Here is a 12114-nt window from a genome sequence, read left to right as displayed (position 1 = left end):
GGCTTGTTGCGCTTAAAGTGGGGCGCAGCTACTTGAAACAACCCGATTGCCTTTAAAAGGGAATTACACTGATTTCAAGAAGAAAAGTCCACCACAGATTACAAGCTGAGAGGAGTATGTGCCACCTCCTGGCTTTAGAAGAAGTAGGCTTCCTCTGAATGCCAGGTGGAAGGGAGTGGCAACAGGAGCAGGGGTCTTGTTGTCTTGTGTGTTCCCAGAGGAGTCTGTTGGGCTCTTGTGCTATACAGGAAGCTGGACCAGATGGGCCTTTGGCCTGATCCAGCAGGGCTCTTCTTAGCAATTCCAGGAAGAGTAGTCGCATAATGGACCATTCTTGCTTCAGAGACTCATCCAACACTTAGCAGCAGTAGTGTTGAGCGTTGAATGGGCAGTGCAAATCTGGTAGTATGAAGCCTCTTGTCTCTCAGCCCTACTCAGAGGAGGAACAAGGAATCAAAGGGGCCAATCCTGCCCAACTGTCCACCACAAATGCAGCTACAGCACAGCCACAAGATAGGGTAACAAATGTTCCCTTACCTTGAGGAAGCCTCTGTGATTGCCCCCCCCCCACCACCACCACAGGATGCAGCGCATGCCAATGACCTCACTAGGGGGTGCTGGGGGTGTGGGGTGCACCGGGTGATATGCACTACTTGCCAAAAAAATTTAAATCTTAGTATTTTTGAATAAGACCATCATGTTTTATATCATTTGATGTGTAATTTCGTGCAGAATGCAATGAAACAAACCACATTGAAATATCTCTATTCTGTCAAAAGTTATAGCCAATAAACATTTGGGGGCAGGGCAATGGTGCATCACCATATTGCCCCACCCTCTGCATGGGAAGAGGCCCATCATAGGGCTGATGCACTGGCCTCCCACACAGGGTGATGAAAACCCTAGCGAAATCACTGCCGCACGGCTTCATCTGGGCCCCACTTCAGAAGGAACAGCAAAGCCAGCGATATCCTTGTTATCTACAGTTCTTGCCACTTTCATCCTGCCCAGCCCCTCAACTTGGGTGCCAGCTGAGCTTCCTTGGCTGAACAGCTCCACTGCTGTTTAAGCCACTGTGCCAAGGTCCTTGTGGCCCTGCTGGACAGCTCCTGCTCTGCTGGTAGGACAGAGAATGGAAACCACACAGCAGTGAAGGAAGGAACGGGACGCCAGTATGTGGGCTCTGAAGAGGCTCCCCTTTTAGATAGTATTATTTGGAGGGAACTTGTGGACATGAGGACACGTTTGCTCCATCTTCCTGGCAGCAGTGCAGTTTCCTCAACCTCAAACGTGAGCTTTGCCCTCACTCTGATTTGGCTTCGTCAAGATGCCGTGCCGCTAATGAGATTTGGCTGCAGGATGATATTCCATAGCCAAATCAGAGAACGGTCAATGCTCCGTGTTCTCACTCTGATGCCGGGAAATGGGGAAAAAGAAATGATGCCAAGCTGTGGCAGGAAAAACCGTCACCCCCAGGGTTGTAAACAGGAAGTGAAGAAGGGGCCAACAAGCTGATGGGGGGGGGGGACATCATGAAATCTTTCACTATTCCTCTTGAACTGAAAATGCTCCCTTGAAAACATTTGCTCAGTCTTATGTTGAAGAAGGACCGTACGTTGCAAAGGACTGTATGTTGCCGGCTTGGAAAGAGACTTCCGGACATTGTGACCACTGCTATACTGGAGTTATTCTGAGGCAAAACATTTATATAGTTTTATTCCTATGATACGATATATTTTTGATGGTTTAGAAAATGCGTATCCATGAACCTAAGGCATGTTTCCAGGCTGGAGTCAAGGGTTGGCCAGGCTTGCCATTCATGGCAAGGGTTGCTTCACTTTCTCCCTTTCAGTATCTATACGTTTGTGTGTGTTTGTGCCTCAATATTTTTACATTTTTTCATGCTTTAATAAAATGGATCACTAGTGACACTTGACTTGGGCTTCCAAGGGTTCAACATGCTCTACACGCATTACCTGGAAATCTTACAACAACAATCATACCATACAATAGCGGTTTTCAAACTCTCAGGGAGAGTTTGAACCGCAGTAAGTTCTTGCAGGGTAGGGGGGAGGCTTTGGCGTAGCTGGTGGGGGGGGCGCCGAGCAGGCAGCCTGGCGGGGAGCCTCAACCCGGCGGGCAAGTGGCCCCTTCCTTCAGAGCCATTCCCGGGGGGGGGGGGGGTAAAACGGAGCCGTATGGCTCTGTTTTGCCCCCCCCTCCGGGAATGGCTACAAAGGGAGGGGCAGCTTGCCTGCCGTGCTGACGCTCCCTGCCAGGCTGGCTGCACTGCCTCCCCAGCTCCGCCACCGGGGCAAGGCAGCAATGTGAACCCCAGGATCATGTCATAAGGGGGCTGCAGGGACTGGGAGGCACCCACAGGTCCTGCAGGGACTGGTGAGTACATCCCAGTCCTTGCCTCCCCCCTGCCCCCACCCTTTAGGGGGAAAGTGGCCAGGGCTCTCTGGCTGGGGCGTCTCGACACCCTAGTTTGCAAAGCCCTGCCTTACAATAACACAATACACCTTCCAGTGTGTCTCAGACTGTGGGTTGGAACCCAACAGGTGGGTCAAGAATCAATTTCAGGTGGGTCCCCATTTATTCCTTCCCCTCCCCTACCAGTACAACTGTGCTGAAAAGGCTGAAAATATTTTATTTTTAATATATTAGACTTGATGCTACCATGACATGTGACTGCATTTGGGGAAATGTTACAGATCTGTACTTTTAACAGGCTACTATTTATATGCTTTGAACAATGATAGCAAATGATAGCAAATGATAGCACTTACTCCTGGATAAGTGTGGGTAGGATTGCAGCCTGGGACTGTGGAAATTTTCCTGCTTGATGATGTCACTTTCCAATCATGACATCACTTCTGGTGCGTCCTGACAGATTCTCATTCTGAAAAGTGGGTCCCAGTGCTAAAAGTTTGAGAACCACGGTCTTCTAAGATTGTATTGTATCTTACTATAATATCTGTAAGGTATTATTATCTCCATGTTGCAGTTGGAGGGCTGAGGCTGAGAGAGTATGTGCCTTGCCTAAGGCAATCTAGTGAGTTCCTGGCAAAGGAGATGTTGGTATTGCTGGGGGAGGGATGACTACCCACCAGGCAGCCAATATTGGAGCATTATGGGAGGTTGCCACTGGGGCCAGAGAAGGTTGTGGTCAGGCTCCCTCCAGTCTCCCAGCCTATCAAGTGGTCCAGTAGCCTCAGATATAGGCAGGGGGAGGGGTTTACATAATCCATTGGTCCTCCGTCCTGCTTGCAACCTTGTTGAAGTTCACCGGCTGGCCAGAATCCTACCTGCTAACCAACCTCCTCCAGGCTGCCCTCATCACGACCTATAAGAACATAACAACAGCCCCACTGGATCAGGCCAAAGGCCCATCTAGTCCAGCTTCCTGTATCTCACAGCGGCCCATCAAATGCCCCAGGGAGCACACCAGATAGCAAGAGACCTGCAAGGCTTCCTGGGAATTGTAGTTAAGAACATGAGAACAGCCCCACTGGATCAGGCCATAGGCCCATCTAGTCCAGCTTCCTGTATCTCACAGCGGCCCACCAAATGCCCCAGGGAGCACACCAGATAGCAAGAGACCTGCAAGGCTTCCTGGGAATTGTAGTTAAGAACATGAGAACAGCCCCACTGGATCAGGCCATAGGCCCATCTAGTCCAGCTTCCTGTATCTCACAGTGGCCCCACCAAATGCCCCAGGGAGCACACCAGATAACAAGAGAGCTGCATCCTGGTGCCCTCCTTTGCATCTAATGCACCTAGCCTGGAGTTACGGGAGCATCCCTGCCCCCTTGCTTCACCCCTTCTTCCCAAGCCTGACCTGATAGCATCCCGGCCCCCTGATCCTGGTTAGCTGGCTCTACTCCCCTTGCCCCTGACTGGCCTCTCCCTTGATTGCAGGGGGACCAATTGCCTTCAATCGAGGAGGGGGGGGTGAGTGCTCACACCTGCTGCCAGAAGCCATGGTGGAGATGGTTGCCCTGCCACCCGGCATGCCATTGCCACATCGGTCCTCATTCCTCCACAGGGGCAGGCTACCGCTGGGCCCAGTGCACCCCCTGCATCACAGTTACCACCACCATGGGAAAGTTTGCTGGCTGGGAGCTCGCCTGTGTTGGGCACCCCAGGTGAGTGCGGCCCTGGGGTGAATCCTAGAGAGGTGAGATTCAGACTGGAGAGGTCCTGGCTCATCGTTCAGTCTCTTGGTCACTGCCAGTTTTCAGGTACCTCCATGAGATGATCAGTAATAGTGGACAAGCTTCCCAGCAGGATACAGCCTCCCTCAGCCAATCTCTCATACAATGCACAGTGCACAGGGAGTGGTGGGGGCATCCTTGGCCAGAGGTGTAGATCGTTGGGTGATAGCCAATGAACGGATGTGCAGCCAGCCACAAAACACTATGATTATTGGCAAGCCACAAAACACTATGCTTCACGCTGCTGTTTTGTGGCAGACATTGGGGGTACCTAGCAGGAGATGCCGGATGGACTCCCTGAAGGTAAAGAGATTTAACAACTCCAAACTTGAGACATGGAATTTATTCTGCTCCTCTTATTTTATGGCTGTGATATAGCAAGAACAGCCTGAATCTCTCTCTCTCTCTCTCTTACACACACACACACACACACACACACACAAATGCATGATTAATGCCACTTCTCCCAAAGGGATTTACTGTATGAAATGTTCATTTCAGAGCAATGTTTTGCTCTGGGGGGAAAAGAAGGATCCTGAAAATGGTAGGCAGCAGACCGTGACTGACCTCGAGACGGCTGTCTGGGCATTTGCCCGAACGCATGTTGCAAAGTAAGCAAGGTCTGGTATAGTTCCTTCTTGTGCCATGACTTTTTAATGACCATTCGTTTTATTGCTTTTGTCTCTCAGCATTTTGTGGCCCTCAGGCTGTGCGCTATGGATACGCCCACTGAAAAATGCCTGCTTTCTGCACACTCGTGAACATAAATGACAACAGAACAAGGTCTCAGATCTTAACTAAATGGTGGTATCCACAGAATTAGAAGGTCCTGAGATATCATGGGGAACAACCTTGTACTTGGGGCTGTAGGTGTTTTCTATGTTTGCAACCAAGTATAGAATCTGGCATTGACCTGGGGTGGTGGTGGATTGGGAGGTTTTGGAGGTGAAAGGAGATTTCAATCCCTTTACATCTCTGTAAGCCTCTTGACCTGAATGGGTCTCCTTAGACCTGCCCTTGCAATTTCACTAGCACAAGTCTTAGGAGAAAAAGGGGCAGAGTGGCAGCAAAAATGGGCTATAAGATCCAGCATGTGCCATGCTGGGATCTATGCTGGGGGATCCACCCTGGGGATCCACCCAGTCCCACAGCCTTCCTGCCCCATCATTCCCCTCTCCACCCCTTTTCACCCTCCCTATGCCCTTCCTGTCTCTCCCACTGGCTTACCAGCTCCAGAGGATAGAGAAGAGCCAACGACATGGACTTTCGGCCAGCATCCCAGCAGCATGCTACTCATTGCACTACTGGAAAGTGCTTTCCAGCGTTTTTTCAGCAGTGGCTGGCAATGGAACATGCATTCCTTTTCCAGCCAAGGTCCATAGGCCTGGGCTGTTAATGTCCCCCAACAATATTCACTCATCATGCACTGAAAAATCAAATGTTGAAAATCACTGTTCTAAGGTATAAGGACTCAGCGTAGCCCCAACCCTCCCTGCAATTGCATCAGCTCCCAGACCTGAAAGAATCACATAGCCTTATTGTTTCCCCAGTGACAAATCTTTCTCCAGTTTGCATATTACCTTCATTTCTACTGAAGAGTGCATGCACCAGTCTCCATGTGGCAACAGACCATGCCCAGAACTGCTTAGCTTCAGCCAAGCTGCTGAATCTTCCTCCTTCAGCCTGAAAGGCATCTCCTGGTAGGCCTTTGAATAATGCTTTTGAGGTTCTACTGCCCCAGTTACATTTCATAGGGCAGAACTCAAACCGTTGAAACTGTTATTGTCCTAGAGGTACATTTCTGAACTTTTGCAAGCTGGGTGGAGTGGGGTGGGGGTGGGGGGATTCTACACCAAAATTAAAAAATGAATTCTGCATCCCAAAAGGCACCCCATTTTTTAAAAAAGTTTATTGTTCTACAGCACATTTTTAATATAATGTTTTAAAAAATATTATATTTAAAAAGTTATTTCGTTAGTATGTATTTAGCATTTATTTTGACCCCAATTTAGAGGACTGTAGCAGAGTTGGATGTCAGAATCCTGGGAACAATTAGGGAGTGAACCTGAGACCAACTGCTTTTCCTTATTAACTCCTGGTGTCCCAGATCCTCTCCTACTTTGACCCCAGAGTGAAGGAAATTTGCGTCCTTCCCTATGGACTACTATAACACAGTTGTCCTGGGCTTTCTGCTGTTTCCTCCTCTTCCTGCAACCCTCCTTCTGTTTTTCTCTGCTTTGCAAAATCAGAGTAGCCCAAAGCAGATGTAGAGTGGAACAAAGCTATTTTTTTTTAAAAAAAGCTAGGGAAGTGTGTGCATGCATGTGTGTCAGAATTAGAAGTTACATTCGCCTGCATTAAAGGCGTGCGAGGATTTCCCTTATAGCAGCAGGCTTTCCACATGCTCATGTCCATATGACCCAATTAGTCAGCCCATCATAACAAATGTATAAAGGCAACCGCCAAAGATGAGTGAGCAAATGTTGCTGCTGGTCTGCACGGCCCCTGTGAACGGCATTCAAATCTGTGCCAGGCAAAGAAAGGATTTCATCGTTATTGTAACTTTTGAAAAAGGCAACCATTGGACAGCACAGAACGCCGTAATTCTGCCCCTTTGTTTCTGTTTGGTTATTTACGCTATTTCTGGACTACCTTTCACTGAAAACCAGTTCATGAGGCAGTCCTTCAGCCCTTCCAAAATACACATAAAAACAATTCCTACAAAAATGGAGGAGGAATGAAAACAGAAACTGAAGTCCACATTAACGGTACAGCAATGCAATTTCCAGTGGGTGAAACATTTGTTACGAGCTATATGTCATGGAAACAGGGAGCTCATAAAGTTTGTTATGAGCTATATGCCAGGGAGACAGACCAGGGACAGACTGCACTTGCTCCCGGTGTGGAAGGGATTGTCACTCCTGAATCGGCCTTTTCAGCCACACTAGACGCTGTTCCAGAACCACCATTCAGAGCGCGATACCAGAGTCTTTCGAGACTGAAGGTTGCCAACAACATGGAAAGATTTGATACAAGAATGAAACCTTCCAGGTTTTGCAAAATATGGATGATGAAACCTCTGATGAGACCTCTGGGTTATATGAGTAATGGCCCAATCCTATAGGCAGACTGGGAAGGAGGTGGCATCAGTGCTACCACTATTCCCTTGCTAACTCGGTAAGAGGCACTTTTCAAGTGGGTCAGCTGGTTGGCAACCCTCAGTCTCGAAAGACTATGGTATAAGCCTACAGCACCCAGTATTCCCAGGCGGTCTCCCATCCAAGTACTAACCAGGCCTGACCTTGCTTAGCTTCCAAGATCAGATAAGATCAGGCATGTGCAGGGTAACAGTTGCTGTCTCCTCTTTTATTTAGCAGGGAGAGAGTAACTGGCCCTCCTCACCCCAGCAGTGTCTTTTCTAGTAGCTGTCGGCTGGTGTTCTTCTGCATCTTTTTAGATTGTGAACCCTTTCGGGAGAGGGAGCTATTAGTTAGTACTTAACACCACTGCTGCCACCGCCAAGACTGAAAGACATTTACAGTCCCAATATTGATCACTGCTGGTCATGTAAGGCCATGGGGGATGATATCTATCACATGTTTAGTGACTGTCTAAAGAGAAAAAGGGTTTGGAGAGGAGTTGTGCAAAAAAAAAAAAAAAGGATATTATTGGCTGCTCCCTGCAAAATAACTCTGAAGAGTGCTTTTTGGAAGCAGTAAAAAAGTAGTACTGGTGGAAGATTTACAGTAAAATCCTAGGCATGTCCACTCAGCAGTACATCCACTTAATTCAATGGGACTTATTTGGAGGTTAGTATGTATAGCAGGGGTCTCCAAACCCTGGCAAGGGGGCCAGATGTGACCCACAGCAAGCCTCTTTCTGTCCCGCAGCCAGCCTCTTGTCCCCTGAAAGCCTCTGGCCCACTCAACTGAGCATGACCAGAACTGTGCTCTGATTGCGCCTGGAGGGTATTCTGAGGGTCAAAGAGGGCTCATTCATTCATTCATTCATTCATTCATTCATCTAAGTTCCATCTCTAATTTTTTTATTTAAATTTTATATTTAAATTTTTTTTCTGGCCCTCCACACCATGCCAGATATTTGATGCAGCCCTCTGGCCAAAAGGTTTGGAGACCCCTGGTGTATAGTATTGTAGCCATAGGTTTAGAGATCCTTTAGAGATTTGGGTTGAAATGGCTGCTCTACTGCAAATATCATGGAGGCACTACAAGAGAGACCGACTCACCACTATTCTGTATCTCTTCCCTTTCAATTTTTGCATCATGTACAATGTAATGCTATTCCCCATTGCCAATGGCAAATGATCTTGAGATGGGACAGGGAAACACACTGTGTGCTGACATGTGATGTGTAAAATGAGGTGTTAGTGAGAAGAGGGGGAAAGACACATAGAGAACTCCTCAAGCTTTGTTCATTCACAGACTGTATGTTGATATACTTTTGCTCCTTTCCAGAACCTAGCAGAGACAATCTGAGCCATTAGCAACATACAGTGGGCCCTTGCTATCTGTGGTGGATCGGTTCCAGGACTCCCCACGGATATCGAATTACATGAATAATGAAATTTGCAGCTGGAGGGCCTCAGAAACACCTCCAGACTCACTCGGAAGTTGCCAGTGTGAGGTTCTCTGGTTGCATCCGGAAGGTCCTCTGAAGTCCTCCAGCCGCAAACTCGGCATCCATGGATACTGGATGCTGGATTAATCTATCATATATACATACCGCAAAAGAGACTGGTAGATTTTGTGGTATGGAAAATATCAACAGATACCACTGCCCTTATGAAGTGAATGGTCACAGATTCTTGGGTGGGCTACTTGATTGCAAAGACCAAGCTGACACTTGGTCACAAGCTGCTGAGGCAGCTTTTGCTCAGCATTGGCTGAGATAACAGAAATTAAAATTCTTCTCAGTCAAACTACACCTCTCTGTGACTGGAGAAATGTTATCTCAGCATCTGAACTTTCGGATTGCTGTGCTCAATAGCATAATGGGGGCCGTTTTCTTTAAGTCCTAAGGGTTTCTTCCAGGCTCTATGTCTGGCCTTTTTGTTAAGAGCACTATCTGATGCTCTTCACCGGAGCGGAGTTCGGCCAGGCTTGCGCTTGACGAAGGGTCAAGAAAGAGTAGTGAGGAAGGTAATCTACACTAGCCCCCTTGCTGAGGACAGGGGCCCCTACTGCCAAGAGCCACAGACCATGACCTGTGAATATATTTCCCCTTCCCCAGTGAAAATTGCCAATTATGAAAGATGCTGATGAAGAATGCTGAGCTGAGGCTCCTGAAAGGAGCTTGTGAGGCTGGTATTGCTTTACTCAAAGAGGAGGAGAGGATTGCAGAGGCCCCAGAAATCTTCCCTCGAGTCTGAGCTAGAGAAGAATTCCTGGTATACCCATCATCCGCCATACACGCACACAGCCCCACATGCTCTTTCCTTCCATGCAGCCCCAATCCGCCAAACCACCTTCCACTTTAAAATCCAACCTATCTTTCCAGGATGTCTGTGGGAGTAGCAGCAGAACTACACCCCCAGTATGAAAGGGAGCATCTCTCCTGCACATACTCCGACATGTTGCATCACATGTATGTTAGTCCATGGCTCTTGAAAAAAAAATAATTTTCTCAAAGGCTACTGGCATTACAATCACTAGACAGTGTGCCAGGACATGGGGGGGGGGGAGGACCTCCCTCCTCTCCCTGCAGGAGGCTCAGAGAGCTGCCACTACTGGTGTAGCTATCCCAGCTGGGCAAATCAGGTAGTTAAAGGAAAGGGGGGAGGCGTCTGGATCTCCTAAAGCAACGGAATAACAATGTAGCTAGACAGGGTGTAAAGCGCTAAGTATTGCAGGGAGCCTCACCGCAGCATGCAAGTGATCCCCTCCCCTTCTGAGCCATTTCTGGAGGTGGGAGCACAACGGAGGCTCCCTGCAAAACTTAGTGCTTTGCACCCCCTCTAGCTATGCCACTGGCCACATGGTTTCATGGTACGCGTCTGTTTTGCTCCCCCCCCAACCTGGAATAGTTCCAAAGGGGAGGAGAGGGGCCCCTTGCATGCTGCGGCGAGGCTCCCTGCAAAACAGTGCTTTGCAACTCCTCTAGCTATGCTACTGCAATGGACCTACTCTAAGAAAAAGCTGTTGCCACAACAAAGTAAAAGCTCACAATTTCTGTGCTTCAGTTATACAGACTAGAAAAATCTCAGATGATCCTGGATACATATGACCTATATCCTTGCCATGCTTGTGGGAATTTGCTTTTAGTCATTTGCACTGCCAGGCTAGTCATCATTTCTCTGGAGCTATACTCTCTGTGACATAAATGAAGGAATGATTAGTCAAGGGCTGCCAATATCCTCTTCTAGAATAGCTTGTAGATCCTGGGATTGTTTTCTATCTGGCTCGCTAGTGAGCAGCTTCAACTGCAAAGTTGAAATACCTTAAGCTTTGACAAGTTTGACACCCGGTGTCCCACACACAGAGAGACCCACTGGAGAAGAAGTCCCAAGGTTAAACCTCCCAAATACATCACTCATATAGTTGAGTTTTGGAATGGGGGGAAAAAACTGCCATTAGAGAGTCTCACCTTGTGATGTTTGACTTATACCAGTCAAACATGAAACACTCTCTTCAGTGTCTCTTTGGCAGCCTTTGGCATTAGATCCATTCAGTTAACCACACTGTGTGTTCTGCATCAACCAGACACAGTGGTTCCCAAACATTTTAGTGCCAGGACCCACTTTTTAAAATGACACTTTGTCAGAACTCGCCTTTTAAAACCTTTTTAAAGGTTTAACAGACTTTTTTTTAAAAAAGGAGTTCTAGAAAGAAATATTTTATTTATTTATAAGTAATAACAGCCAGAAAAAATCCTCAATCTTTCTATATGTACACATGCTTGCAAACTGCAGGAGCTGAGCTCTTTGCAGGGTAATTAGCAGCTACAGTATCTGATTTTTCAATAGCCTCACGGTTTGAGGCAATTAATTATGTGGTCTTTCCATCACCCTTTGGGAACCCACCAAAATCAGGTTGGGCAACCCACAGTTTGGGAACCACTGCTCTAAGCAGTGTCGGTATTAATTAGTACATCACATTGGCAACCAGCCTTGTTATAACGTACACTCCTATATGTGGGAAGCGAACTGCTTTTTTGGCTCTGGACTTTCTGTTGCATGTCTCTGAATTGTCTTCATTTGCCTGCTTTGATATATATCAGTGGTGACTCTCCAGACAAATCTATTTCATTACAGGAAACCCCTTGGGAAAGAATCTGGGGATAGAATGGTGGGTTTCCCTGGGATGAATGTCAGACAGGAACATTCATTAACAAGCATTGACCCATCTGCTGTTCTGGCCATGTTTCCTGGACAGATGACAGCAGATTCAACCTGCAGATGCAAGTGCAGCCACCATATTTTGAATGCTGTTGTTCAGCTTGGCAAATATTATGCAGCAAGCCACTCTGACCTCTTCTAGCTTCCCCTCTCCTGGTATTCCTTCTTGTACCCTTCATGCTGGATCTTAACTGTCCCCTGTGGTGAGTCACAAGTGTTACGCACTGGAGCACCACCCTGGGCAGTGAAGGGTTCCCAGGTCCTGAAGTGGTTCTGCCCACACAGGCTGGTCATTGTCCCTGTCCTTAAAAGAAGGGCTATCACAGCTTCCTGCTTGAGCTGGGATGTTACCTGGGCAATGTCAGTCCTTCCTGACTGTTGCTCATCCTGACACCCAGGCTGACAGTTCAGCTCTGATTTCTGGTGTAGCATCTGACTCTTCGCTTCTTATGGCTTTCTCATTTTTTTTCTCATTTGTGACTTCTCTGTTTGAGGCTCTTATTATTCTTCATTACTTAATTTATACATTTTATGGCATTT

General features: G+C 47.6%; 1 protein-coding gene across 11 annotated transcripts in view; it reads right to left on the bottom strand.

The window, feature by feature from the left end:
- LOC136654387 (sodium channel protein type 5 subunit alpha-like) overlaps positions 1 to 12114 on the bottom strand; it is a 319548-nt gene that overhangs the window by 76959 nt on the left and 230475 nt on the right. The window lies entirely within an intron of this gene.

This window comes from Tiliqua scincoides, chromosome 5, assembly GCF_035046505.1.
Source record: "Tiliqua scincoides isolate rTilSci1 chromosome 5, rTilSci1.hap2, whole genome shotgun sequence".
Classification (NCBI taxonomy): domain Eukaryota; kingdom Metazoa; phylum Chordata; class Lepidosauria; order Squamata; family Scincidae; genus Tiliqua; species Tiliqua scincoides.
The sequence above is the reverse complement of the archived record's forward strand: the minus strand, read 5'-3'. Positions and strand labels throughout refer to the sequence as shown.